We start from the raw sequence: 26,793 nt of genomic DNA, 5'->3' as shown, positions 1-26,793 counted from the left end.
ACGGAATAATAAAATGGCTATGGGCTGACAGCGAAGCAAAAGAGGCAGAGTGAGCCAGCCAGGAGTCAAACCTAGAATCTTCTGATCCGTAGTCAGACGCGTTATCCATTGCGCCACTGGCCCACCGATCAGCTGTCCTTGAGCTTACACGGGACCTGTTGGTGTTCGACTGGGCAGAGGCCTGTCATGACATCTACTCTTTCTCATGCCATTAACAGGCCTCGAGCCAACGTCAGGAAGGGGTCCGATGAGGGGCCTGCTATAAAAACCTTCGAGATGAAGGCTTCACATATTGGGGATCTCGGTTGCTTTGTTTTCATGGCAAGTTGTGGTGTTGTTAGGATATTCCTACAGAGCCTGTGACAGTTTCTCAGCGGAAGAACTGGGATCCAGGGTCAGAGACGTCTCCTCTCCTGGAGGAAAATACAAGCCATAGTGGTCTTGCTGGGAAATGTGATAGAGTCCCACAGCTGGGCTTGAGGGGAAGGGCTCAACAGACCTTCCCTGGTTGTCTAGTTGTTAGGATTTGGCGCTCTCACCGCCGCGGCCCAGGTTCGGTTCCCGGTCAGGGAACGAGCTTTTGCCCTCCAGCGGCGGACGTGATTGCAAAATGGCGGACTACGAAAACAAATGCTGATTTCCTCGCCGAGAAGCACGGCCAAATAAATGTTTGCATATGAAAAAGAACTCCTTCGAGCCGGAGTCGAACCAGCGACCTAAGGATTGCCAATTTGCCTCCTACAGTCCTCCGCTCTACCAGCTGAGCTATCGAAGGCACGCTAGTTGGGGACAGAACCTCAACCTATCAGGTTGCTGAAGCTCCGCCGCTGGCTAAAAGTGCTACTAGCACAGACAGACGTGCTGGCTGTTTCGATAAGTGAAGTAAAGGCAAACCCAGCTTCCCATACCGGGAGCCGAATCCGGGCCGCCTGGGTGAAAACTAGGAATCCTGACTGCTAGACCATATGGGATCTTCCTCCCGCCCTGAGCAGGCCTTTTGGCTTTTAGTGTGTGACCGCCCCCTTTAAGAACATGGGAATGATCCGAAGGGATTGTTTACTGAATTCAATTTCATCAGGCTCACCGGAGGGAGCTCTCATTTGCCTTGCCCAGGGGGTTCAGTTTCCTCCCATTCCTGCGTTGGCATAACAGACACTGTAAACTGGTCGTAAAGCAAGGTCCTTGTGACAGTACTCATGCAATGCATTTGAAAAGACGCATGGTATTGTATGGTAACCGTAATCCCACTGACAAAGCAGCCTATTGTTGGACTGTCAATTTTCTCCTGGAGGAAAATACAAGCCCTAGTGGTCTTGCTGGGAAATGTGGTAGAGTCCCACAGCCGGGCTTGAGGGGAAGGACTCAACAGACCTTCCCTGGTGGTCTAGTGGTTAGGATTCGGCGCTCTCACCGCCGCGGCCCGGGTTCGATTCCCGGTCAGGGAATGAGCTTTTGCCCTCCAGCGGCGGTCGTGATTGCAAAATGGCGGACAACGAAATCAAGTGCTGATAGCCTCGTCGAGAAGCACTGCCAAAGAAATGTTTGCGCGTGAAAATGAACTCCTTCGAGCCTGAGTCGAACCAGTGACCTAAGGATTGCCAACTTGCCTCCTATCGAAGGCACTCTGGTCAGGGACAGAACCTCAACCTATCAGGTTGCTGAAGCTCCGCCGCTGGCTAAAAGTGCTACTAGCACAGACAGACGTGCTGGCTGTTTCGATAAGTGAAGCAAAGGCAACCCCAGCTTCCCATACCGGAAGTCAAACCCGGGCCGCCGCTAGACCATATGGGATCGTCCTCCCGCCTGGAGCAGGCCTTTTGGCTTTTAGTGTGTGACCGCCCCCTTTAAGAACATGGGAATGATCCGTAGGGATTGTTTACTGAATTCAATTTCATCAGGCTCACCGGAGGGAGCTCTCATTTGCCTTGCCCAGGGGGTTCAGTTTCCTCCCATTCCTGCGTTGGCATAACAGACACTGTAAACTGGTCGTAAAGCAAGGTCCTTGTGACAGTACTCATGCAATGCATTTTAAAAAAAGCTTGGTATTGTATGGTAACCGTAATCCCACTGACAAAGCAGCCTATTGTTGGACTGTCAATTTTTAATATTAATCAACCAATCCAATAATAAGAATAACAAAAACTACGGGCTAATAAAACGGAATAATAAAATGGCTATGGGCTGACAGCGAAGCAAAAGAGGCAGAGTGAGCCAGCCAGGAGTCAAACCTAGAATCTTCTGATCCGTAGTCAGACGCGTTATCCATTGCGCCACTGGCCCACCGATCAGCTGTCCTTGAGCTTACACGGGACCTGTTGGTGTTCGACTGGGCAGAGGCCTGTCATGACATCTACTCTTTCTCATGCCATTAACAGGCCTCGAGCCAACGTCAGGAAGGGGTCCGATGAGGGGCCTGCTATAAAAACCTTCGAGATGAAGGCTTCACATATTGGGGATCTCGGTTGCTTTGTTTTCATGGCAAGTTGTGGTGTTGTTAGGATATTCCTACAGAGCCTGTGACAGTTTCTCAGCGGAAGAACTGGGATCCAGGGTCAGAGACGTCTCCTCTCCTGGAGGAAAATACAAGCCATAGTGGTCTTGCTGGGAAATGTGATAGAGTCCCACAGCTGGGCTTGAGGGGAAGGGCTCAACAGACCTTCCCTGGTTGTCTAGTTGTTAGGATTTGGCGCTCTCACCGCCGCGGCCCAGGTTCGGTTCCCGGTCAGGGAACGAGCTTTTGCCCTCCAGCGGCGGACGTGATTGCAAAATGGCGGACTACGAAAACAAATGCTGATTTCCTCGCCGAGAAGCACGGCCAAATAAATGTTTGCATATGAAAAAGAACTCCTTCGAGCCGGAGTCGAACCAGCGACCTAAGGATTGCCAATTTGCCTCCTACAGTCCTCCGCTCTACCAGCTGAGCTATCGAAGGCACGCTGGTTGGGGACAGAACCTCAACCTATCAGGTTGCTGAAGCTCCGCCGCTGGCTAAAAGTGCTACTAGCACAGACAGACGTGCTGGCTGTTTCGATAAGTGAAGTAAAGGCAAACCCAGCTTCCCATACCGGGAGCCGAATCCGGGCCGCCTGGGTGAAAACTAGGAATCCTGACTGCTAGACCATATGGGATCTTCCTCCCGCCCTGAGCAGGCCTTTTGGCTTTTAGTGTGTGACCGCCCCCTTTAAGAACATGGGAATGATCCGAAGGGATTGTTTACGGAATTCAATTTCATCAGGCTCACCGGAGGGAGCTCTCATTTGCCTTGCCCAGGGGGTTCAGTTTCCTCCCATTCCTGCGTTGGCATAACAGACACTGTAAACTGGTCGTAAAGCAAGGTCCTTGTGACAGTACTCATGCAATGCATTTGAAAAGACGCATGGTATTGTATGGTAACCGTAATCCCACTGACAAAGCAGCCTATTGTTGGACTGTCAATTTTCTCCTGGAGGAAAATACAAGCCCTAGTGGTCTTGCTGGGAAATGTGGTAGAGTCCCACAGCCGGGCTTGAGGGGAAGGACTCAACAGACCTTCCCTGGTGGTCTAGTTGTTAGGATTTGGCGTTCTCACCGCCGCGGCCCAGGTTCGGTTCCCGGTCAGGGAACGAGCTTTTGCCCTCCAGCGGCGGACGTGATTGCAAAATGGCGGACTACGAAAACAAATGCTGATTTCCTCGCCGAGAGGCACGGCCAAATAAATGTTTGCATATGAAAAAGAACTCCTTCGAGCCGGAGTCGAACCAGCGACCTAAGGATTGCCAATTTGCCTCCTACAGTCCTCCGCTCTACCAGCTGAGCTATCGAAGGCACGCTGGTTGGGGACAGAACCTCAACCTATCAGGTTGCTGAAGCTCCGCCGCTGGCTAAAAGTGCTACTAGCACAGACAGACGTGCTGGCTGTTTCGATAAGTGAAGTAAAGGCAAACCCAGCTTCCCATACCGGGAGCCGAATCCGGGCCGCCTGGGTGAAAACTAGGAATCCTGACTGCTAGACCATATGGGATCTTCCTCCCGCCCTGAGCAGGCCTTTTGGCTTTTAGTGTGTGACCGCCCCCTTTAAGAACATGGGAATGATCCGAAGGGATTGTTTACTGAATTCAATTTCATCAGGCTCACCGGAGGGAGCTCTCATTTGCCTTGCCCAGGGGGTTCAGTTTCCTCCCATTCCTGCGTTGGCATAACAGACACTGTAAACTGGTCGTAAAGCAAGGTCCTTGTGACAGTACTCATGCAATGCATTTGAAAAGACGCATGGTATTGTATGGTAACCGTAATCCCACTGACAAAGCAGCCTATTGTTGGACTGTCAATTTTCTCCTGGAGGAAAATACAAGCCCTAGTGGTCTTGCTGGGAAATGTGGTAGAGTCCCACAGCCGGGCTTGAGGGGAAGGACTCAACAGACCTTCCCTGGTGGTCTAGTGGTTAGGATTCGGCGCTCTCACCGCCGCGGCCCGGGTTCGATTCCCGGTCAGGGAATGAGCTTTTGCCCTCCAGCGGCGGTCGTGATTGCAAAATGGCGGACAACGAAATCAAGTGCTGATGGCCTCGTCGAGAAGCACTGCCAAAGAAATGTTTGCGCGTGAAAATGAACTCCTTCGAGCCTGAGTCGAACCAGTGACCTAAGGATTGCCAACTTGCCTCCTATCGAAGGCACTCTGGTCAGGGACAGAACCTCAACCTATCAGGTTGCTGAAGCTCCGCCGCTGGCTAAAAGTGCTACTAGCACAGACAGACGTGCTGGCTGTTTCGATAAGTGAAGCAAAGGCAACCCCAGCTTCCCATACCGGAAGTCAAACCCGGGCCGCCGCTAGACCATATGGGATCGTCCTCCCGCCTGGAGCAGGCCTTTTGGCTTTTAGTGTGTGACCGCCCCCTTTAAGAACATGGGAATGATCCGTAGGGATTGTTTACTGAATTCAATTTCATCAGGCTCACCGGAGGGAGCTCTCATTTGCCTTGCCCAGGGGGTTCAGTTTCCTCCCATTCCTGCGTTGGCATAACAGACACTGTAAACTGGTCGTAAAGCAAGGTCCTTGTGACAGTACTCATGCAATGCATTTGAAAAGACGCATGGTATTGTATGGTAACCGTAATCCCACTGACAAAGCAGCCTATTGTTGGACTGTCAATTTTTAATATTAATCAACCAATCCAATAATAAGAATAACAAAAACTACGGGCTAATAAAACGGAATAATAAAATGGCTATGGGCTGACAGCGAAGCAAAAGAGGCAGAGCGAGCCAGCCAGGAGTCGAACCTAGAATCTTCTGATCCGTAGTCAGACGCGTTATCCATTGCGCCACTGGCCCACCGATCAGGTGTCCTTGAGCTTACACGGGACCTGTTGGTGTTCGACTGGGCAGAGGCCTGTCATGACATCTACTCTTTCTCATGCCATTAACAGGCCTCGAGCCAACGTCAGGAAGGGGTCCGATGAGGGGCCTGCTATAAAAACCTTCGAGATGGAGGCTTCACATATTGGGGATCTCGGTTGCTTTGTTTTCATGGCAAGTTGTGGTGTTGTTAGGATATTCCTACAGAGCCTGTGACAGTTTCTCAGCGGAAGAACTGGGATCCAGGGTCAGAGACGTCTCCTCTCCTGGAGGAAAATACAAGCCATAGTGGTCTTGCTGGGAAATGTGATAGAGTCCCACAGCTGGGCTTGAGGGGAAGGGCTCAACAGACCTTCCCTGGTTGTCTAGTTGTTAGGATTTGGCGCTCTCACCGCCGCGGCCCAGGTTCGGTTCCCGGTCAGGGAACGAGCTTTTGCCCTCCAGCGGCGGACGTGATTGCAAAATGGCGGACTACGAAAACAAATGCTGATTTCCTCGCCGAGAAGCACGGCCAAATAAATGTTTGCATGTGAAAAAGAACTCCTTCGAGCCGGAGTCGAACCAGCGACCTAAGGATTGCCAATTTGCCTCCTACAGTCCTCCGCTCTACCAGCTGAGCTATCGAAGGCACGCTGGTTGGGGACAGAACCTCAACCTATCAGGTTGCTGAAGCTCCGCCGCTGGCTAAAAGTGCTACTAGCACAGACAGACGTGCTGGCTGTTTCGATAAGTGAAGTAAAGGCAAACCCAGCTTCCCATACCGGGAGCCGAATCCGGGCCGCCTGGGTGAAAACTAGGAATCCTGACTGCTAGACCATATGGGATCTTCCTCCCGCCCTGAGCAGGCCTTTTGGCTTTTAGTGTGTGACCGCCCCCTTTAAGAACATGGGAATGATCCGAAGGGATTGTTTACTGAATTCAATTTCATCAGGCTCACCGGAGGGAGCTCTCATTTGCCTTGCCCAGGGGGTTCAGTTTCCTCCCATTCCTGCGTTGGCATAACAGACACTGTAAACTGGTCGTAAAGCAAGGTCCTTGTGACAGTACTCATGCAATGCATTTGAAAAGACGCATGGTATTGTATGGTAACCGTAATCCCACTGACAAAGCAGCCTATTGTTGGACTGTCAATTTTCTCCTGGAGGAAAATACAAGCCCTAGTGGTCTTGCTGGGAAATGTGGTAGAGTCCCACAGCCGGGCTTGAGGGGAAGGACTCAACAGACCTTCCCTGGTGGTCTAGTGGTTAGGATTCGGCGCTCTCACCGCCGCGGCCCGGGTTCGATTCCCGGTCAGGGAATGAGCTTTTGCCCTCCAGCGGCGGTCGTGATTGCAAAATGGCGGACAACGAAATCAAGTGCTGATGGCCTCGTCGAGAAGCACTGCCAAAGAAATGTTTGCGCGTGAAAATGAACTCCTTCGAGCCTGAGTCGAACCAGTGACCTAAGGATTGCCAACTTGCCTCCTATCGAAGGCACTCTGGTCAGGGACAGAACCTCAACCTATCAGGTTGCTGAAGCTCCGCCGCTGGCTAAAAGTGCTACTAGCACAGACAGACGTGCTGGCTGTTTCGATAAGTGAAGCAAAGGCAACCCCAGCTTCCCATACCGGAAGTCAAACCCGGGCCGCCGCTAGACCATATGGGATCGTCCTCCCGCCTGGAGCAGGCCTTTTGGCTTTTAGTGTGTGACCGCCCCCTTTAAGAACATGGGAATGATCCGTAGGGATTGTTTACTGAATTCAATTTCATCAGGCTCACCGGAGGGAGCTCTCATTTGCCTTGCCCAGGGGGTTCAGTTTCCTCCCATTCCTGCGTTGGCATAACAGACACTGTAAACTGGTCGTAAAGCAAGGTCCTTGTGACAGTACTCATGCAATGCATTTGAAAAGACGCATGGTATTGTATGGTAACCGTAATCCCACTGACAAAGCAGCCTATTGTTGGACTGTCAATTTTTAATATTAATCAACCAATCCAATAATAATAATAACAAAAACTACGGGCTAATAAAACGGAATAATAAAATGGCTATGGGCTGACAGCGAAGCAAAAGAGGCAGAGCGAGCCAGCCAGGAGTCAAACCTAGAATCTTCTGATCCGTAGTCAGACGCGTTATCCATTGCGCCACTGGCCCACCGATCAGCTGTCCTTGAGCTTACACGGGACCTGTTGGTGTTCGACTGGGCAGAGGCCTGTCATGACATCTACTCTTTCTCATGCCATTAACAGGCCTCGAGCCAACGTCAGGAAGGGGTCCGATGAGGGGCCTGCTATAAAAACCTTCGAGATGGAGGCTTCACATATTGGGGATCTCGGTTGCTTTGTTTTCATGGCAAGTTGTGGTGTTGTTAGGATATTCCTACAGAGCCTGTGACAGTTTCTCAGCGGAAGAACTGGGATCCAGGGTCAGAGACGTCTCCTCTCCTGGAGGAAAATACAAGCCATAGTGGTCTTGCTGGGAAATGTGATAGAGTCCCACAGCTGGGCTTGAGGGGAAGGGCTCAACAGACCTTCCCTGGTTGTCTAGTTGTTAGGATTTGGCGCTCTCACCGCCGCGGCCCAGGTTCGGTTCCCGGTCAGGGAACGAGCTTTTGCCCTCCAGCGGCGGACGTGATTGCAAAATGGCGGACTACGAAAACAAATGCTGATTTCCTCACCGAGAAGCACGGCCAAATAAATGTTTGCATGTGAAAAAGAACTCCTTCGAGCCGGAGTCGAACCAGCGACCTAAGGATTGCCAATTTGCCTCCTACAGTCCTCCGCTCTACCAGCTGAGCTATCGAAGGCACGCTGGTTGGGGACAGAACCTCAACCTATCAGGTTGCTGAAGCTCCGCCGCTGGCTAAAAGTGCTACTAGCACAGACAGACGTGCTGGCTGTTTCGATAAGTGAAGTAAAGGCAAACCCAGCTTCCCATACCGGGAGCCGAATCCGGGCCGCCTGGGTGAAAACTAGGAATCCTGACTGCTAGACCATATGGGATCTTCCTCCCGCCCTGAGCAGGCCTTTTGGCTTTTAGTGTGTGACCGCCCCCTTTAAGAACATGGGAATGATCCGAAGGGATTGTTTACTGAATTCAATTTCATCAGGCTCACCGGAGGGAGCTCTCATTTGCCTTGCCCAGGGGGTTCAGTTTCCTCCCATTCCTGCGTTGGCATAACAGACACTGTAAACTGGTCGTAAAGCAAGGTCCTTGTGACAGTACTCATGCAATGCATTTGAAAAGACGCATGGTATTGTATGGTAACCGTAATCCCACTGACAAAGCAGCCTATTGTTGGACTGTCAATTTTCTCCTGGAGGAAAATACAAGCCCTAGTGGTCTTGCTGGGAAATGTGGTAGAGTCCCACAGCCGGGCTTGAGGGGAAGGACTCAACAGACCTTCCCTGGTGGTCTAGTGGTTAGGATTCGGCGCTCTCACCGCCGCGGCCCGGGTTCGATTCCCGGTCAGGGAATGAGCTTTTGCCCTCCAGCGGCGGTCGTGATTGCAAAATGGCGGACAACGAAATCAAGTGCTGATGGCCTCGTCGAGAAGCACTGCCAAAGAAATGTTTGCGCGTGAAAATGAACTCCTTCGAGCCTGAGTCGAACCAGTGACCTAAGGATTGCCAACTTGCCTCCTATCGAAGGCACTCTGGTCAGGGACAGAACCTCAACCTATCAGGTTGCTGAAGCTCCGCCGCTGGCTAAAAGTGCTACTAGCACAGACAGACGTGCTGGCTGTTTCGATAAGTGAAGCAAAGGCAACCCCAGCTTCCCATACCGGAAGTCAAACCCGGGCCGCCGCTAGACCATATGGGATCGTCCTCCCGCCTGGAGCAGGCCTTTTGGCTTTTAGTGTGTGACCGCCCCCTTTAAGAACATGGGAATGATCCGTAGGGATTGTTTACTGAATTCAATTTCATCAGGCTCACCGGAGGGAGCTCTCATTTGCCTTGCCCAGGGGGTTCAGTTTCCTCCCATTCCTGCGTTGGCATAACAGACACTGTAAACTGGTCGTAAAGCAAGGTCCTTGTGACAGTACTCATGCAATGCATTTGAAAAGACGCATGGTATTGTATGGTAACCGTAATCCCACTGACAAAGCAGCCTATTGTTGGACTGTCAATTTTTAATATTAATCAACCAATCCAATAATAATAATAACAAAAACTACGGGCTAATAAAACGGAATAATAAAATGGCTATGGGCTGACAGCGAAGCAAAAGAGGCAGAGCGAGCCAGCCAGGAGTCGAACCTAGAATCTTCTGATCCGTAGTCAGACGCGTTATCCATTGCGCCACTGGCCCACCGATCAGGTGTCCTTGAGCTTACACGGGACCTGTTGGTGTTCGACTGGGCAGAGGCCTGTCATGACATCTACTCTTTCTCATGCCATTAACAGGCCTCGAGCCAACGTCAGGAAGGGGTCCGATGAGGGGCCTGCTATAAAAACCTTCGAGATGGAGGCTTCACATATTGGGGATCTCGGTTGCTTTGTTTTCATGGCAAGTTGTGGTGTTGTTAGGATATTCCTACAGAGCCTGTGACAGTTTCTCAGCGGAAGAACTGGGATCCAGGGTCAGAGACGTCTCCTCTCCTGGAGGAAAATACAAGCCATAGTGGTCTTGCTGGGAAATGTGATAGAGTCCCACAGCTGGGCTTGAGGGGAAGGGCTCAACAGACCTTCCCTGGTTGTCTAGTTGTTAGGATTTGGCGCTCTCACCGCCGCGGCCCAGGTTCGGTTCCCGGTCAGGGAACGAGCTTTTGCCCTCCAGCGGCGGACGTGATTGCAAAATGGCGGACTACGAAAACAAATGCTGATTTCCTCGCCGAGAAGCACGGCCAAATAAATGTTTGCATGTGAAAAAGAACTCCTTCGAGCCGGAGTCGAACCAGCGACCTAAGGATTGCCAATTTGCCTCCTACAGTCCTCCGCTCTACCAGCTGAGCTATCGAAGGCACGCTGGTTGGGGACAGAACCTCAACCTATCAGGTTGCTGAAGCTCCGCCGCTGGCTAAAAGTGCTACTAGCACAGACAGACGTGCTGGCTGTTTCGATAAGTGAAGTAAAGGCAAACCCAGCTTCCCATACCGGGAGCCGAATCCGGGCCGCCTGGGTGAAAACTAGGAATCCTGACTGCTAGACCATATGGGATCTTCCTCCCGCCCTGAGCAGGCCTTTTGGCTTTTAGTGTGTGACCGCCCCCTTTAAGAACATGGGAATGATCCGAAGGGATTGTTTACTGAATTCAATTTCATCAGGCTCACCGGAGGGAGCTCTCATTTGCCTTGCCCAGGGGGTTCAGTTTCCTCCCATTCCTGCGTTGGCATAACAGACACTGTAAACTGGTCGTAAAGCAAGGTCCTTGTGACAGTACTCATGCAATGCATTTGAAAAGACGCATGGTATTGTATGGTAACCGTAATCCCACTGACAAAGCAGCCTATTGTTGGACTGTCAATTTTCTCCTGGAGGAAAATACAAGCCCTAGTGGTCTTGCTGGGAAATGTGGTAGAGTCCCACAGCCGGGCTTGAGGGGAAGGACTCAACAGACCTTCCCTGGTGGTCTAGTGGTTAGGATTCGGCGCTCTCACCGCCGCGGCCCGGGTTCGATTCCCGGTCAGGGAATGAGCTTTTGCCCTCCAGCGGCGGTCGTGATTGCAAAATGGCGGACAACGAAATCAAGTGCTGATGGCCTCGTCGAGAAGCACTGCCAAAGAAATGTTTGCGCGTGAAAATGAACTCCTTCGAGCCTGAGTCGAACCAGTGACCTAAGGATTGCCAACTTGCCTCCTATCGAAGGCACTCTGGTCAGGGACAGAACCTCAACCTATCAGGTTGCTGAAGCTCCGCCGCTGGCTAAAAGTGCTACTAGCACAGACAGACGTGCTGGCTGTTTCGATAAGTGAAGCAAAGGCAACCCCAGCTTCCCATACCGGAAGTCAAACCCGGGCCGCCGCTAGACCATATGGGATCGTCCTCCCGCCTGGAGCAGGCCTTTTGGCTTTTAGTGTGTGACCGCCCCCTTTAAGAACATGGGAATGATCCGTAGGGATTGTTTACTGAATTCAATTTCATCAGGCTCACCGGAGGGAGCTCTCATTTGCCTTGCCCAGGGGGTTCAGTTTCCTCCCATTCCTGCGTTGGCATAACAGACACTGTAAACTGGTCGTAAAGCAAGGTCCTTGTGACAGTACTCATGCAATGCATTTGAAAAGACGCATGGTATTGTATGGTAACCGTAATCCCACTGACAAAGCAGCCTATTGTTGGACTGTCAATTTTTAATATTAATCAACCAATCCAATAATAATAATAACAAAAACTACGGGCTAATAAAACGGAATAATAAAATGGCTATGGGCTGACAGCGAAGCAAAAGAGGCAGAGCGAGCCAGCCAGGAGTCGAACCTAGAATCTTCTGATCCGTAGTCAGACGCGTTATCCATTGCGCCACTGGCCCACCGATCAGGTGTCCTTGAGCTTACACGGGACCTGTTGGTGTTCGACTGGGCAGAGGCCTGTCATGACATCTACTCTTTCTCATGCCATTAACAGGCCTCGAGCCAACGTCAGGAAGGGGTCCGATGAGGGGCCTGCTATAAAAACCTTCGAGATGGAGGCTTCACATATTGGGGATCTCGGTTGCTTTGTTTTCATGGCAAGTTGTGGTGTTGTTAGGATATTCCTACAGAGCCTGTGACAGTTTCTCAGCGGAAGAACTGGGATCCAGGGTCAGAGACGTCTCCTCTCCTGGAGGAAAATACAAGCCATAGTGGTCTTGCTGGGAAATGTGATAGAGTCCCACAGCTGGGCTTGAGGGGAAGGGCTCAACAGACCTTCCCTGGTTGTCTAGTTGTTAGGATTTGGCGCTCTCACCGCCGCGGCCCAGGTTCGGTTCCCGGTCAGGGAACGAGCTTTTGCCCTCCAGCGGCGGACGTGATTGCAAAATGGCGGACTACGAAAACAAATGCTGATTTCCTCGCCGAGAAGCACGGCCAAATAAATGTTTGCATGTGAAAAAGAACTCCTTCGAGCCGGAGTCGAACCAGCGACCTAAGGATTGCCAATTTGCCTCCTACAGTCCTCCGCTCTACCAGCTGAGCTATCGAAGGCACGCTGGTTGGGGACAGAACCTCAACCTATCAGGTTGCTGAAGCTCCGCCGCTGGCTAAAAGTGCTACTAGCACAGACAGACGTGCTGGCTGTTTCGATAAGTGAAGTAAAGGCAAACCCAGCTTCCCATACCGGGAGCCGAATCCGGGCCGCCTGGGTGAAAACTAGGAATCCTGACTGCTAGACCATATGGGATCTTCCTCCCGCCCTGAGCAGGCCTTTTGGCTTTTAGTGTGTGACCGCCCCCTTTAAGAACATGGGAATGATCCGAAGGGATTGTTTACTGAATTCAATTTCATCAGGCTCACCGGAGGGAGCTCTCATTTGCCTTGCCCAGGGGGTTCAGTTTCCTCCCATTCCTGCGTTGGCATAACAGACACTGTAAACTGGTCGTAAAGCAAGGTCCTTGTGACAGTACTCATGCAATGCATTTGAAAAGACGCATGGTATTGTATGGTAACCGTAATCCCACTGACAAAGCAGCCTATTGTTGGACTGTCAATTTTCTCCTGGAGGAAAATACAAGCCCTAGTGGTCTTGCTGGGAAATGTGGTAGAGTCCCACAGCCGGGCTTGAGGGGAAGGACTCAACAGACCTTCCCTGGTGGTCTAGTGGTTAGGATTCGGCGCTCTCACCGCCGCGGCCCGGGTTCGATTCCCGGTCAGGGAATGAGCTTTTGCCCTCCAGCGGCGGTCGTGATTGCAAAATGGCGGACAACGAAATCAAGTGCTGATGGCCTCGTCGAGAAGCACTGCCAAAGAAATGTTTGCGCGTGAAAATGAACTCCTTCGAGCCTGAGTCGAACCAGTGACCTAAGGATTGCCAACTTGCCTCCTATCGAAGGCACTCTGGTCAGGGACAGAACCTCAACCTATCAGGTTGCTGAAGCTCCGCCGCTGGCTAAAAGTGCTACTAGCACAGACAGACGTGCTGGCTGTTTCGATAAGTGAAGCAAAGGCAACCCCAGCTTCCCATACCGGAAGTCAAACCCGGGCCGCCGCTAGACCATATGGGATCGTCCTCCCGCCTGGAGCAGGCCTTTTGGCTTTTAGTGTGTGACCGCCCCTTTAAGAACATGGGAATGATCCGTAGGGATTGTTTACTGAATTCAATTTCATCAGGCTCACCGGAGGGAGCTCTCATTTGCCTTGCCCAGGGGGTTCAGTTTCCTCCCATTCCTGCGTTGGCATAACAGACACTGTAAACTGGTCGTAAAGCAAGGTCCTTGTGACAGTACTCATGCAATGCATTTGAAAAGACGCATGGTATTGTATGGTAACCGTAATCCCACTGACAAAGCAGCCTATTGTTGGACTGTCAATTTTTAATATTAATCAACCAATCCAATAATAATAATAACAAAAACTACGGGCTAATAAAACGGAATAATAAAATGGCTATGGGCTGACAGCGAAGCAAAAGAGGCAGAGCGAGCCAGCCAGGAGTCGAACCTAGAATCTTCTGATCCGTAGTCAGACGCGTTATCCATTGCGCCACTGGCCCACCGATCAGGTGTTACGGATTAGTTTTGTTTTGGGTTTTTTCTGTTTGTTTTTTCTCTCTTTTGATAGGTTGTCAGATAAGGATCCACACCTGTCTTGAGTTTGTGGATGGATATAAGATGTCTGCCCTCTGTCTACCGGGAGGCCTGCAGTTGTGCTGAGGAGCTGGACCTTCATATTGTTTTTCTCTTAAGTGTTTGTTTATTTACTGTTGAACAACTATTTTCTTTATTACTTACCCCTAGATTTAAATAAATATATTGTTAAATATATTTTTGGACTCTGAACCCTTTCTTTTGTTACTTCCTTGAGCCGGAACGTAACAATTGGGGGCTCGTCCTCAAAGTTTTTTTTTGGTTAGAATTCGGAAGGTCCAGCTTCTATTGAAAAAAAGGTATTGTTTGTAAATTTTTCGCTAGCGCCTGTGTATGTGTAGGCGGAGCGTATTTGACTAGGCTACTATTCGATTCACCTGCGTGTGGCTTGGCGTTCTGGCGCTAGCAAACAGTGGGTGTTTGTTGGGAAATGTGCGCGAGAGTTTTCGGTGTCTTTAAATCGGTGGATTTTCTTCATCATAGGGTTCAATTGAAGAGAAAGTAAGTGGAACCCGAAATAGACCATTAGATATGGTAAGTGTATTGATTTCTCTTAATATTTCCCATTGTAAAAACGTTTGTTTCTTTTGATAGGCTAGCTTTGGCAGGATTTTGATGGGTATGTTTACTCTGGTACTCTGCTCGGTTAGCTAGGATTGCTGAAAGAAAGGTAATTTGTCAGCGAACTCTGTATTTTGTTGCACAAATATTGTATGTCTCACTGGTTTGTCCGTGAGTTTATACATCTGACGGTATTTGAGTGCTTAAAGATACTCGACTCTTGGTGGAGGCATGAAGACTAGGGTTGAGTTATTTTAGGGGAGAGGAGAGAGAGAGTAGGGGGAATAGTCACTTTTTGGTGCTTGTAAGTCAGAGTGAACGACTACGAGTTCTGCTGAATAGAATAGAGAATGGCTACTGAGTTAGACTTATTTTTTGAATCTCCTAGTGAGGAATTCTTTGACCAATTAACGAAAGAACAGTTGTTGGAGGTGGCCGCTAAGTATGATATCTGCTTAACCACCAAAGAAAAAAAGTTAAAAGAGTCTGTTGCACTAATTGTTAAAGCCACTCTAGTTAAGTTAGAGGTTTTTGATCCTGATAAGCCTGTTGGTTCTGATGAAGATGATGATAGCACTGCACAAACTTCAGTTATTGCTTCCAAGTTCTCTTTTGAGCAACAAAAAGAACTAATGCTTTTAGAGTTAGAAAAGGCGAAAATGAATCGTGAAATTGAAATTCGTAAATTGGAGGTTGAGGCTTTGCGGTTTCAGTTAATTGAGGAGGGTAAACTGGGGGACAGTGCAAGTGCTCTAACCAGATCTGTCAGAAAAGGGTTGGATGTAGCCAATAATATTAAGCTGATACCCAAATTTAGTGAAACTGATGTAGACACATTCTTTAGTTTGTTTGAGCGCTTGGCAGATGTTATGAAATGGCCAGATTCTGAACAGACTTTGATGTTACAGTGTGTGTTAACCGGTAAGGCACAAAAAGCTTACTCCTCTTTGAGTGTTCGTGATAGTCAGAATTATCATAAGGTTAAGGAGGCTGTTCTGAAGGCTTATGAGCTGGTGCCAGAAGCCTATCGGCAGAAATTTAGAAAGATGCGAAAACCTGCAGAACAGACGTATTGTGAGTTTGTGAGAGACTTAAAGATCCAGTTAGATCGCTGGTGTGCTGCTTCAGGAGTAACTAGTCGGGAAAATCTTCACGAGTTGTTCCTGTTAGAACAGTTTAAAAGCACTTTGTCTGAGCATGTTTCCATCTTTCTGACTGATCGTAATGTTACATCTACGGAGGAGGCTGCCATTCTTACTGATGAGTATGTACTCACTCATAAATGTGAAGTAAAGAAAAGTAGGTTCAAGTTCAGTGAAAGTCCAACAGAGAATGTAACTGTCCGTCATGCCTGGGCTGATAATAATAAGAGTGAGAGGAATTTTAAAAGTTACGCTGATAAAAATGACCGGTGTGCTTATTGTCATTTAAAGGGACACTGGAAAAAGGATTGTTTAGCACTTAAAGGGAAACTGATGCGTGTTAAATCTGAACCCAAGCCTGCTCTTGCTGTTTCGTCTGTTCAGACAGATAATAATTCTGACTGCTGTCTTGATATTTTGCAGAATCTGGAGAAACCAGCGGTACGTTACAATGTTGGAGATGTTGGATATTCTCCCTTTATTACAGAAGGCTATGTGTCACTGCTTGAAAGTACTGAGAAGGTTCCTATTAAGGTTCTCCGAGACACGGGAGCATCAGAATCATTCATTTTGCAATCTGTTCTTCCTTTTACTCAGGAGTCCAATACAGGGAACAGTGTGCTGATTCGCGGTATTGGGTTGCAAACATTGTCTGTACCCCTGCATAACATGTTTCTCCAATCTGATTTAGTAAATGGAGCAGTTGTGATGGGAGTCCGTCCTTCACTACCAATGGAAGGAGTTTCAGTGATCTTGGGGAATAATCTGGCGGGTGACCGTGTGTGGCGTGATGTTCCACCTCCACCTGTGGTTGCTACTTGTCCTGCCCCATTGGGTGACAATGATATATCCCAGCAGTATCCAGAGGTATTTGTGTCTTGTGCACTCACGCGTGCAATGCGTAAACAGTCAGCCGATGCAAAACTAAGGGATGTGAAGGATTTGTTAACGTCTAAGAGAGTGGTGCCAGGTCTCATTGCTTTGCCTTCTATTCCCCATCAGGTTTGGGTGTCTGCTCAGAAAGAGGATTCATCTCTGAACTCGCTGTTTGATGCTGCTTTGTCTCCTGATGTAGCAGAGAGTTCCGTTAATGGGTACTTCATTGAAAATGGGACACTATTGCGGAAGTGGACTTCTAACACAGAGGGAGGTTTGACGGAACCAATTATACAGGTAGTAGTGCCTGTTTCTTTGCGAAATTCTGTATTGGATTCTGCTCATGGCGGGGTGTCTGGACATTTGGGCGTAAATAAAACCTACCAACATTTGCTGCAGTACTTTTACTGGCCTCGTATTAAGAGTGACGTAAGGCAGTATATTAAGACTTGTTCGATCTGTCAGCTGACTGGAAAACCAAATCAAACCATAAAACCTGTGCCTTTGTATCCCATACCTGTTATGGAACAGCCTTTTCAGCATCTTCTAGTGGATTGTGTTGGGCCTTTACCACCTTCAAAGTCTGGTAGCGTTTACTTATTGACCGTGATGTGTCAGAGCACTCGGTATCCTGCGGCTTTTCCTTTGCGTTCAATCACCACACGATCAGTTGTAAAAGCCTTGTCCCAGTTCATTTCTATTTTTGGAATTCCAAAAGTTGTTCAGAGTGATCAGGGGACAAACTTTACATCTAATATGTTTCAAGAAGTTCTGCGGCAGCTTGGCATTAGGCATAACAAGTCCAGTGCATACCATGCGGAAAGTCAGGGTGCCCTAGAGCGTTTCCATCAGACGTTAAAATCTTTGTTGAGGGCATATTGCACTGAGTTAAAAGGTGATTGGGAAGAAGGGTTGCCTTGGTTGTTATTGGCCACACGTGAGGTTATCCAGGAGAGTTTGGGATTTAGTCCCAATCAGCTAGTCTTTGGACATTGTGTACGAGGACCCATGGCAGTACTGAGTAAAGCTGCGCTACCGGAGGAGCCACCACAGAGTCTGATTCAGTATATACAGGGTTTTCGTCGACGTCTAGTCCTGGCTGGGGAATTGGCAAGAGAAAAGTTGGAAAAAACTCAGGGAAAGATGAAATGCTGGTTTGATCGTAAGTCCGAGGTTCGCATGTTTAGTCCAGGAGATCAGGTGTTAGCCTTATTTTCTTTACCAGATTCTCCTTTCTGTGCAAGGTTTTTAGGACCTTACACTGTGCTTAAAAAAATGTCTGATCAAAATTATATTCTTTCTACCCCTGAGCGCAGGAAACCTACCCAGTTGTGCCATGTGAATTTATTAAAACCCTTTTACTCTCGTAATGTTGCTCCTGAAGTCGTTCCTTCCTCAGTTGCGCTAGCTAGTTTAAGTCAAAAAGGTGACGTACAACAGGATGTGAAATCACCTGATGATGTCATCTTACAACCTCGTCTAAAAAACTCTGAGACTTTGGCTAACCTAGAAGAATGGGTAAAACATTTATCTTGCAAACAACGTTTCGAGTTAAAATCTATGCTGACTGAGTTTTCTGTTCTCTTTTCAGATACTCCTTCTCGTACCCACTTGATTGAACACGATATAGATGTTGGTGATGTTAAACCTGTCCGGCAACGATTTTATCGTGTATCGTTTGACAAACGTCAGAAATTGGAGGCTGAAGTCAGTTACATGCTTGAAAACAACATAGCAAAGCCTTCCTTTTCAGATTGGGCTTCGCCTTGTTTGTTAGTGGGAAAGCCAGACGGCACTCAGCGTTTTTGCACTGACTATAGACGAGTAAATATTCTAACTAGACCTGACTCATACCCGTTGCCTAGGATGGAAGATTGTGTTGACCAAGTTGGATCAGCTACTTTTGTCAGTAAATTTGATTTGCTCAAAGGGTACTGGCAGGTGCCTTTGACCACCCGAGCACAGGATATTTCCTCTTTCATTACTCCGTTTGGACTATATTCTTACACCGTAATGAGTTTTGGTCTTAGAAATGCTCCAGCTACATTTCAGCGGCTAATGAACAGAGTGACCGCTGGTTTAGAGGGCTGTGCCGTGTACCTAGATGACATTGTTATTTATAGTGACACATGGGATCAACACCTTATCCGAATTCGTGCACTGTTTGAACGATTGTCAGATGCCAAACTAACAGTTAACCTGGCAAAGTGTGAGTTTGCCAGGGCTACTGTGACTTACCTGGGCAAGGTTGTTGGAATGGGCAAAGTGCGACCTGTACGTGCTAAAGTCATAGCGATTGACCAATTTCCTAGCCCTCAGACTAAACGTGAATTGATGAGATTTTTAGGAATGGCTGGGTATTACAGGAGTTTTTGTCCCAACTTTTCTTCTGTTGTTGCCCCGCTCACGGATTTGTTACAAGCAAAGGCTAAATTTGTGTGGACTCCAAAATGTGAAAGTGCCTTTGAGAATGTTAAACGCTTGCTCACGTCATCTCCTGTTCTGACAGCTCCTCGACTTGATAAACCATTCAAACTTCAGGTGGATGCTAGTCAGGTTGGAGCGGGAGCTGTTCTGCTGCAGGTTGATGAGAATGGTATCGATCGCCCTGTCAGCTATTTTTCACGGAAATTCAATTCATATCAGACCAACTATTCGACTATCGAGAAAGAGGCGTTAGCGTTGATCTGGTCCCTGCAGCATTTTGAGGTTTATGTGTCTTGTGGGACTATGCCCACTGTGGTGTACACCGACCATAACCCTCTTACATTTCTTCACTCTCTGCAGAATCCAAATCAGCGTCTTATTAGGTGGTCTCTTTTCTTACAGCCTTATGCTTTGGAGATTCGTCATGTGAAAGGCGTAGATAATGTCTTAGCTGACGCCTTGTCCCGTGCCCCATGTGGTGGAGAATAAGTCTTTTGACAATCATTTTCCTCTTCTCTTTTCTTTCTTTGGTTTTCAATTCCTTAATTTTGCTTTCTCCAGGCGCCGGGAGATTGCTGGTTTCGAAACCAAGAGATGCGGGGAGTTGGGAAAGTTGTAATGGTTAATGACTTGGTGTTAACTCCGGTAGGGTTGTTTTTGTTCCTCATAAACTTATGTATGCTTTGGGGTTGGAAATTGTATAAGGTAGAGTTTCTAACGAGAATCTCTCCCTTTTTAAGGGGGGAGGTGTTACGGATTAGTTTTGTTTTGGGTTTTTTCTGTTTGTTTTTTCTCTCTTTTGATAGGTTGTCAGATAAGGATCCACACCTGTCTTGAGTTTGTGGATGGATATAAGATGTCTGCCCTCTGTCTACCGGGAGGCCTGCAGTTGTGCTGAGGAGCTGGACCTTCATATTGTTTTTCTCTTAAGTGTTTGTTTATTTACTGTTGAACAACTATTTTCTTTATTACTTACCCCTAGATTTAAATAAATATATTGTTAAATATATTTTTGGACTCTGAACCCTTTCTTTTGTTACTTCCTTGAGCCGGAACGTAACAATGAGCTTACACGGGACCTGTTGGTGTTCGACTGGGCAGAGGCCTGTCATGACATCTACTCTTTCTCATGCCATTAACAGGCCTCGAGCCAACGTCAGGAAGGGGTCCGATGAGGGGCCTGCTATAAAAACCTTCGAGATGGAGGCTTCACATATTGGGGATCTCGGTTGCTTTGTTTTCATGGTAAGTTGTGGTGTTGTTAGGATATTCCTACAGAGCCTGTGACAGTTTCTCAGCGGAAGAACTGGGATCCAGGGTCAGAGACGTCTCCTCTCCTGGAGGAAAATACAAGCCATAGTGGTCTTGCTGGGAAATGTGATAGAGTCCCACAGCTGGGCTTGAGGGGAAGGGCTCAACAGACCTTCCCTGGTTGTCTAGTTGTTAGGATTTGGCGCTCTCACCGCCGCGGCCCAGGTTCGGTTCCCGGTCAGGGAACGAGCTTTTGCCCTCCAGCGGCGGACGTGATTGCAAAATGGCGGACTACGAAAACAAATGCTGATTTCCTCACCGAGAAGCACGGCCAAATAAATGTTTGCATGTGAAAAAGAACTCCTTCGAGCCGGAGTCGAACCAGCGACCTAAGGATTGCCAATTTGCCTCCTACAGTCCTCCGCTCTACCAGCTGAGCTATCGAAGGCACGCTGGTTGGGGACAGAACCTCAACCTATCAGGTTGCTGAAGCTCCGCCGCTGGCTAAAAGTGCTACTAGCACAGACAGACGTGCTGGCTGTTTCGATAAGTGAAGTAAAGGCAAACCCAGCTTCCCATACCGGGAGCCGAATCCGGGCCGCCTGGGTGAAAACTAGGAATCCTGACTGCTAGACCATATGGGATCTTCCTCCCGCCCTGAGCTGGCCTTTTGACTTTTAGTGTGTGACCGCCCCCTTTAAGAACATGGGAATGATCCGAAGGGATTGTTTACGGAATTCAATTTCATCAGGCTCACCGGAGGGAGCTCTCATTTGCCTTGCCCAGGGGGTTCAGTTTCCTCCCATTCCTGCGTTGGCATAACAGACACTGTAAACTGGTCGTAAAGCAAGGTCCTTGTGACAGTACTCATGCAATGCATTTGAAAAGACGCATGGTATTGTATGGTAACCGTAATCCCACTGACAAAGCAGCCTATTGTTGGACTGTCAATTTTCTCCTGGAGGAAAATACAAGCCCTAGTGGTCTTGCTGGGAAATGTGGTAGAGTCCCACAGCCGGGCTTGAGGGGAAGGACTCAACAGACCTTCCCTGGTGGTCTAGTGGTTAGGATTCGGCGCTCTCACCGCCGCGGCCCGGGTTCGATTCCCGGTCAGGGAATGAGCTTTTGCCCTCCAGCGGCGGTCGTGATTGCAAAATGGCGGACAACGAAATCAAGTGCTGATGGCCTCGTCGAGAAGCACTGCCAAAGAAATGTTTGCGCGTGAAAATGAACTCCTTCGAGCCTGAGTCGAACCAGTGACCTAAGGATTGCCAACTTGCCTCCTATCGAAGGCACTCTGGTCAGGGACAGAACCTCAACCTATCAGGTTGCTGAAGCTCCGCCGCTGGCTAAAAGTGCTACTAGCACAGACAGACGTGCTGGCTGTTTCGATAAGTGAAGCAAAGGCAACCCCAGCTTCCCATACCGGAAGTCAAACCCGGGCCGCCGCTAGACCATATGGGATCGTCCTCCCGCCTGGAGCAGGCCTTTTGGCTTTTAGTGTGTGACCGCCCCCTTTAAGAACATGGGAATGATCCGTAGGGATTGTTTACTGAATTCAATTTCATCAGGCTCACCGGAGGGAGCTCTCATTTGCCTTGCCCAGGGGGTTCAGTTTCCTCCCATTCCTGCGTTGGCATAACAGACACTGTAAACTGGTCGTAAAGCAAGGTCCTTGTGACAGTACTCATGCAATGCATTTTAAAAAAAGCTTGGTATTGTATGGTAACCGTAATCCCACTGACAAAGCAGCCTATTGTTGGACTGTCAATTTTTAATATTAATCAACCAATCCAATAATAAGAATAACAAAAACTACGGGCTAATAAAACGGAATAATAAAATGGCTATGGGCTGACAGCGAAGCAAAAGAGGCAGAGTGAGCCAGCCAGGAGTCAAACCTAGAATCTTCTGATCCGTAGTCAGACGCGTTATCCATTGCGCCACTGGCCCACCGATCAGCTGTCCTTGAGCTTACACGGGACCTGTTGGTGTTCGACTGGGCAGAGGCCTGTCATGACATCTACTCTTTCTCATGCCATTAACAGGCCTCGAGCCAACGTCAGGAAGGGGTCCGATGAGGGGCCTGCTATAAAAACCTTCGAGATGAAGGCTTCACATATTGGGGATCTCGGTTGCTTTGTTTTCATGGCAAGTTGTGGTGTTGTTAGGATATTCCTACAGAGCCTGTGACAGTTTCTCAGCGGAAGAACTGGGATCCAGGGTCAGAGACGTCTCCTCTCCTGGAGGAAAATACAAGCCATAGTGGTCTTGCTGGGAAATGTGATAGAGTCCCACAGCTGGGCTTGAGGGGAAGGGCTCAACAGACCTTCCCTGGTTGTCTAGTTGTTAGGATTTGGCGCTCTCACCGCCGCGGCCCAGGTTCGGTTCCCGGTCAGGGAACGAGCTTTTGCCCTCCAGCGGCGGACGTGATTGCAAAATGGCGGACTACGAAAACAAATGCTGATTTCCTCGCCGAGAAGCACGGCCAAATAAATGTTTGCATATGAAAAAGAACTCCTTCGAGCCGGAGTCGAACCAGCGACCTAAGGATTGCCAATTTGCCTCCTACAGTCCTCCGCTCTACCAGCTGAGCTATCGAAGGCACGCTGGTTGGGGACAGAACCTCAACCTATCAGGTTGCTGAAGCTCCGCCGCTGGCTAAAAGTGCTACTAGCACAGACAGACGTGCTGGCTGTTTCGATAAGTGAAGTAAAGGCAAACCCAGCTTCCCATACCGGGAGCCGAATCCGGGCCGCCTGGGTGAAAACTAGGAATCCTGACTGCTAGACCATATGGGATCTTCCTCCCGCCCTGAGCAGGCCTTTTGGCTTTTAGTGTGTGACCGCCCCCTTTAAGAACATGGGAATGATCCGAAGGGATTGTTTACGGAATTCAATTTCATCAGGCTCACCGGAGGGAGCTCTCATTTGCCTTGCCCAGGGGGTTCAGTTTCCTCCCATTCCTGCGTTGGCATAACAGACACTGTAAACTGGTCGTAAAGCAAGGTCCTTGTGACAGTACTCATGCAATGCATTTGAAAAGACGCATGGTATTGTATGGTAACCGTAATCCCACTGACAAAGCAGCCTATTGTTGGACTGTCAATTTTCTCCTGGAGGAAAATACAAGCCCTAGTGGTCTTGCTGGGAAATGTGGTAGAGTCCCACAGCCGGGCTTGAGGGGAAGGACTCAACAGACCTTCCCTGGTGGTCTAGTGGTTAGGATTCGGCGCTCTCACCGCCGCGGCACGGGTTCGATTCCCGGTCAGGGAATGAGCTTTTGCCCTCCAGCGGCGGTCGTGATTGCAAAATGGCGGACAACGAAATCAAGTGCTGATGGCCTCGTTGAGAAGCACTGCCAAAGAAATGTTTGTGCGTGAAAATGAACTCCTTCGAGCCGGAGTCGAACCAGTGACCTAAGGATTGCCAACTTGCCTCCTATCGAAGGCACTCTGGTCAAGGACAGAACCTCAACCTATCAGGTTGCTGAAGCTCCGCCGCTGGCTAAAAGTGCTACTAGCACAGACAGACGTGCTGGCTGTTTCGATAAGTGAAGCAAAGGCAACCCCAGCTTCCCATACCGGAAGTCAAACCCGGGCCGCCGCTAGACCATATGGGATCGTCCTCCCGCCTGGAGCAGGCCTTTTGGCTTTTAGTGTGTGACCGCCCCCTTTAAGAACATGGGAATGATCCGTAGGGATTGTTTACTGAATTCAATTTCATCAGGCTCACCGGAGGGAGCTCTCATTTGCCTTGCCCAGGGGGTTCAGTTTCCTCCCATTCCTGCGTTGGCATAACAGACACTGTAAACTGGTCGTAAAGCAAGGTCCTTGTGACAGTACTCATGCAATGCATTTGAAAAGACGCATGGTATTGTATGGTAACCGTAATCCCACTGACAAAGCAGCCTATTGTTGGACTGTCAATTTTTAATATTAATCAACCAATCCAATAATAAGAATAACAAAAACTACGGGCTAATAAAACGGAATAATAAAATGGCTATGGGCTGACAGCGAAGCAAAAGAGGCAGAGTGAGCCAGCCAGGAGTCGAACCTAGAATCTTCTGATCCGTAGTCAGACACGTTATCCATTGCGCCACTGGCCCACCGAACAGGTGTCCTTGAGCTTACACGGGACCTGTTGGTGTTCGACTGGGCAGAGGCCTGTCATGACATCTACTCTTTCTCATGCCATTAACAGGCCTCGAGCCAACGTCAGGAAGGGGTCCGATGAGGGGCCTGCTATAAAAACCTTCGAGATGGAGGCTTCACATATTGGGGATCTCGGTTGCTTTGTTTTCATGGCAAGTTGTGGTGTTGTTAGGATATTCCTACAGAGCCTGTGACAGTTTCTCAGCGGAAGAACTGGGATCCAGGGTCAGAGACGTCTCCTCTCCTGGAGGAAAATACAAGCCATAGTGGTCTTGCTGGGAAATGTGATAGAGTCCCACAGCTGGGCTTGAGGGGAAGGGCTCAACAGACCTTCCCTGGTTGTCTAGTTGTTAGGATTTGGCGCTCTCACCGCCGCGGCCCAGGTTCGGTTCCCGGTCAGGGAACGAGCTTTTGCCCTCCAGCGGCGGACGTGATTGCAAAATGGCGGACTACGAAAACAAATGCTGATTTCCTCGCCGAGAAGCACGGCCAAATAAATGTTTGCATGTGAAAAAGAACTCCTTCGAGCCGGAGTCGAACCAGCGACCTAAGGATTGCCAATTTGCCTCCTACAGTCCTCCGCTCTACCAGCTGAGCTATCGAAGGCACGCTGGTTGGGGACAGAACCTCAACCTATCAGGTTGCTGAAGCTCCGCCGCTGGCTAAAAGTGCTTCTAGCACAGACAGACGTGCTGGCTGTTTCGATAAGTGAAGTAAAGGCAAACCCAGCTTCCCATACCGGGAGCCGAATCCGGGCCGCCTGGGTGAAAACTAGGAATCCTGACTGCTAGACCATATGGGATCTTCCTCCCGCCCTGAGCAGGCCTTTTGGCTTTTAGTGTGTGACCGCCCCCTTTAAGAAAATGGGAATGATCCGAAGGGATTGTTTACTGAATTCAATTTCATCAGGCTCACCGGAGGGAGCTCTCTGAATTCAATTTCATCAGGCTCACCGGAGGGAGCTCTCATTTGCCTTGCCCAGGGGGTTCAGTTTCCTCCCATTCCTGCGTTGGCATAACAGACACTGTAAACTGGTCGTAAAGCAAGGTCCTTGTGACAGTACTCATGCAATGCATTTGAAAAGACGCATGGTATTGTATGGTAACCGTAATCCCACTGACAAAGCAGCCTATTGTTGGACTGTCAATTTTTAATATTAATCAACCAATCCAATAATAAGAATAACAAAAACTACGGGCTAATAAAACGGAATAATAAAATGGCTATGGGCTGACAGCGAAGCAAAAGAGGCAGAGCGAGCCAGCCAGGAGTCAAACCTAGAATCTTCTGATCCGTAGTCAGACGCGTTATCCATTGCGCCACTGGCCCACCGATCAGCTGTCCTTGAGCTTACACGGGACCTGTTGGTGTTCGACTGGGCAGAGGCCTGTCATGACATCTACTCTTTCTCATGCCATTAACAGGCCTCGAGCCAACGTCAGGAAGGGGTCCGATGAGGGGCCTGCTATAAAAACCTTCGAGATGGAGGCTTCACATATTGGGGATCTCGGTTGCTTTGTTTTCATGGCAAGTTGTGGTGTTGTTAGGATATTCCTACAGAGCCTGTGACAGTTTCTCAGCGGAAGAACTGGGATCCAGGGTCAGAGACGTCTCCTCTCCTGGAGGAAAATACAAGCCATAGTGGTCTTGCTGGGAAATGTGATAGAGTCCCACAGCTGGGCTTGAGGGGAAGGGCTCAACAGACCTTCCCTGGTTGTCTAGTTGTTAGGATTTGGCGCTCTCACCGCCGCGGCCCAGGTTCGGTTCCCGGTCAGGGAACGAGCTTTTGCCCTCCAGCGGCGGACGTGATTGCAAAATGGCGGACTACGAAAACAAATGCTGATTTCCTCGCCGAGAAGCACGGCCAAATAAATGTTTGCATGTGAAAAAGAACTCCTTCGAGCCGGAGTCGAACCAGCGACCTAAGGATTGCCAATTTGCCTCCTACAGTCCTCCGCTCTACCAGCTGAGCTATCGAAGGCACGCTGGTTGGGGACAGAACCTCAACCTATCAGGTTGCTGAAGCTCCGCCGCTGGCTAAAAGTGCTACTAGCACAGACAGACGTGCTGGCTGTTTCGATAAGTGAAGTAAAGGCAAACCCAGCTTCCCATACCGGGAGCCGAATCCGGGCCGCCTGGGTGAAAACTAGGAATCCTGACTGCTAGACCATATGGGATCTTCCTCCCGCCCTGAGCAGGCCTTTTGGCTTTTAGTGTGTGACCGCCCCCTTTAAGAACATGGGAATGATCCGAAGGGATTGTTTACTGAATTCAATTTCATCAGGCTCACCGGAGGGAGCTCTCATTTGCCTTGCCCAGGGGGTTCAGTTTCCTCCCATTCCTGCGTTGG

The 26,793-nt window shown here is 49.2% G+C and overlaps 24 non-coding genes across 24 annotated transcripts; 8 read left to right on the top strand and 16 right to left on the bottom strand.

Annotated features, from left to right (window-relative positions):
- Window positions 1-688: 688 nt before the first annotated feature.
- trnay-gua (transfer RNA tyrosine (anticodon GUA)) lies at window positions 689-775 on the bottom strand. The gene is given in 2 exon segments: window positions 689-724; window positions 739-775. It is a non-coding gene; the product is annotated as a tRNA-Tyr (tRNA).
- A 598-nt stretch (window positions 776-1,373) lies between these two features.
- On the top strand, window positions 1,374-1,445 carry trnae-cuc (transfer RNA glutamic acid (anticodon CUC)). The gene has a single exon. It is a non-coding gene; the product is annotated as a tRNA-Glu (tRNA).
- A 1,400-nt stretch (window positions 1,446-2,845) lies between these two features.
- trnay-gua (transfer RNA tyrosine (anticodon GUA)) lies at window positions 2,846-2,932 on the bottom strand. Its single transcript is given in 2 exon segments — window positions 2,846-2,881; window positions 2,896-2,932. It is a non-coding gene; the product is annotated as a tRNA-Tyr (tRNA).
- A 785-nt stretch (window positions 2,933-3,717) lies between these two features.
- On the bottom strand, window positions 3,718-3,804 carry trnay-gua (transfer RNA tyrosine (anticodon GUA)). Its single transcript is given in 2 exon segments — window positions 3,718-3,753; window positions 3,768-3,804. It is a non-coding gene; the product is annotated as a tRNA-Tyr (tRNA).
- Window positions 3,805-4,402: 598 nt separating this feature from the next.
- On the top strand, window positions 4,403-4,474 carry trnae-cuc (transfer RNA glutamic acid (anticodon CUC)). Its single transcript has one exon. It is a non-coding gene; the product is annotated as a tRNA-Glu (tRNA).
- Window positions 4,475-5,236: 762 nt separating this feature from the next.
- On the bottom strand, window positions 5,237-5,309 carry trnar-acg (transfer RNA arginine (anticodon ACG)). Its single transcript has one exon. It is a non-coding gene; the product is annotated as a tRNA-Arg (tRNA).
- Window positions 5,310-5,874: 565 nt separating this feature from the next.
- Window positions 5,875-5,961, bottom strand: trnay-gua (transfer RNA tyrosine (anticodon GUA)). The gene is given in 2 exon segments: window positions 5,875-5,910; window positions 5,925-5,961. It is a non-coding gene; the product is annotated as a tRNA-Tyr (tRNA).
- Window positions 5,962-6,559: 598 nt separating this feature from the next.
- Window positions 6,560-6,631, top strand: trnae-cuc (transfer RNA glutamic acid (anticodon CUC)). The gene has a single exon. It is a non-coding gene; the product is annotated as a tRNA-Glu (tRNA).
- A 1,400-nt stretch (window positions 6,632-8,031) lies between these two features.
- On the bottom strand, window positions 8,032-8,118 carry trnay-gua (transfer RNA tyrosine (anticodon GUA)). Its single transcript is given in 2 exon segments — window positions 8,032-8,067; window positions 8,082-8,118. It is a non-coding gene; the product is annotated as a tRNA-Tyr (tRNA).
- Window positions 8,119-8,716: 598 nt separating this feature from the next.
- Window positions 8,717-8,788, top strand: trnae-cuc (transfer RNA glutamic acid (anticodon CUC)). Its single transcript has one exon. It is a non-coding gene; the product is annotated as a tRNA-Glu (tRNA).
- Window positions 8,789-9,550: 762 nt separating this feature from the next.
- trnar-acg (transfer RNA arginine (anticodon ACG)) lies at window positions 9,551-9,623 on the bottom strand. The gene has a single exon. It is a non-coding gene; the product is annotated as a tRNA-Arg (tRNA).
- A 565-nt stretch (window positions 9,624-10,188) lies between these two features.
- trnay-gua (transfer RNA tyrosine (anticodon GUA)) lies at window positions 10,189-10,275 on the bottom strand. Its single transcript is given in 2 exon segments — window positions 10,189-10,224; window positions 10,239-10,275. It is a non-coding gene; the product is annotated as a tRNA-Tyr (tRNA).
- A 598-nt stretch (window positions 10,276-10,873) lies between these two features.
- Window positions 10,874-10,945, top strand: trnae-cuc (transfer RNA glutamic acid (anticodon CUC)). Its single transcript has one exon. It is a non-coding gene; the product is annotated as a tRNA-Glu (tRNA).
- A 762-nt stretch (window positions 10,946-11,707) lies between these two features.
- Window positions 11,708-11,780, bottom strand: trnar-acg (transfer RNA arginine (anticodon ACG)). Its single transcript has one exon. It is a non-coding gene; the product is annotated as a tRNA-Arg (tRNA).
- A 565-nt stretch (window positions 11,781-12,345) lies between these two features.
- trnay-gua (transfer RNA tyrosine (anticodon GUA)) lies at window positions 12,346-12,432 on the bottom strand. The gene is given in 2 exon segments: window positions 12,346-12,381; window positions 12,396-12,432. It is a non-coding gene; the product is annotated as a tRNA-Tyr (tRNA).
- Window positions 12,433-13,030: 598 nt separating this feature from the next.
- trnae-cuc (transfer RNA glutamic acid (anticodon CUC)) lies at window positions 13,031-13,102 on the top strand. Its single transcript has one exon. It is a non-coding gene; the product is annotated as a tRNA-Glu (tRNA).
- A 761-nt stretch (window positions 13,103-13,863) lies between these two features.
- Window positions 13,864-13,936, bottom strand: trnar-acg (transfer RNA arginine (anticodon ACG)). The gene has a single exon. It is a non-coding gene; the product is annotated as a tRNA-Arg (tRNA).
- A 6,712-nt stretch (window positions 13,937-20,648) lies between these two features.
- On the bottom strand, window positions 20,649-20,735 carry trnay-gua (transfer RNA tyrosine (anticodon GUA)). The gene is given in 2 exon segments: window positions 20,649-20,684; window positions 20,699-20,735. It is a non-coding gene; the product is annotated as a tRNA-Tyr (tRNA).
- Window positions 20,736-21,333: 598 nt separating this feature from the next.
- Window positions 21,334-21,405, top strand: trnae-cuc (transfer RNA glutamic acid (anticodon CUC)). The gene has a single exon. It is a non-coding gene; the product is annotated as a tRNA-Glu (tRNA).
- Window positions 21,406-22,805: 1,400 nt separating this feature from the next.
- On the bottom strand, window positions 22,806-22,892 carry trnay-gua (transfer RNA tyrosine (anticodon GUA)). Its single transcript is given in 2 exon segments — window positions 22,806-22,841; window positions 22,856-22,892. It is a non-coding gene; the product is annotated as a tRNA-Tyr (tRNA).
- A 598-nt stretch (window positions 22,893-23,490) lies between these two features.
- On the top strand, window positions 23,491-23,562 carry trnae-cuc (transfer RNA glutamic acid (anticodon CUC)). The gene has a single exon. It is a non-coding gene; the product is annotated as a tRNA-Glu (tRNA).
- Window positions 23,563-24,324: 762 nt separating this feature from the next.
- Window positions 24,325-24,397, bottom strand: trnar-acg (transfer RNA arginine (anticodon ACG)). Its single transcript has one exon. It is a non-coding gene; the product is annotated as a tRNA-Arg (tRNA).
- A 565-nt stretch (window positions 24,398-24,962) lies between these two features.
- On the bottom strand, window positions 24,963-25,049 carry trnay-gua (transfer RNA tyrosine (anticodon GUA)). Its single transcript is given in 2 exon segments — window positions 24,963-24,998; window positions 25,013-25,049. It is a non-coding gene; the product is annotated as a tRNA-Tyr (tRNA).
- Window positions 25,050-26,337: 1,288 nt separating this feature from the next.
- Window positions 26,338-26,424, bottom strand: trnay-gua (transfer RNA tyrosine (anticodon GUA)). Its single transcript is given in 2 exon segments — window positions 26,338-26,373; window positions 26,388-26,424. It is a non-coding gene; the product is annotated as a tRNA-Tyr (tRNA).
- Window positions 26,425-26,793: the final 369 nt, after the last annotated feature.

Source organism: Rhinichthys klamathensis, unplaced genomic scaffold (genome assembly GCF_029890125.1).
Source record: "Rhinichthys klamathensis goyatoka isolate OS25496 unplaced genomic scaffold, OSU_Roscu_1.1 h1tg000562l_1, whole genome shotgun sequence".
Taxonomy (NCBI): domain Eukaryota; kingdom Metazoa; phylum Chordata; class Actinopteri; order Cypriniformes; family Leuciscidae; genus Rhinichthys; species Rhinichthys klamathensis.
The sequence above is the reverse complement of the archived record's forward strand: the minus strand, read 5'-3'. Positions and strand labels throughout refer to the sequence as shown.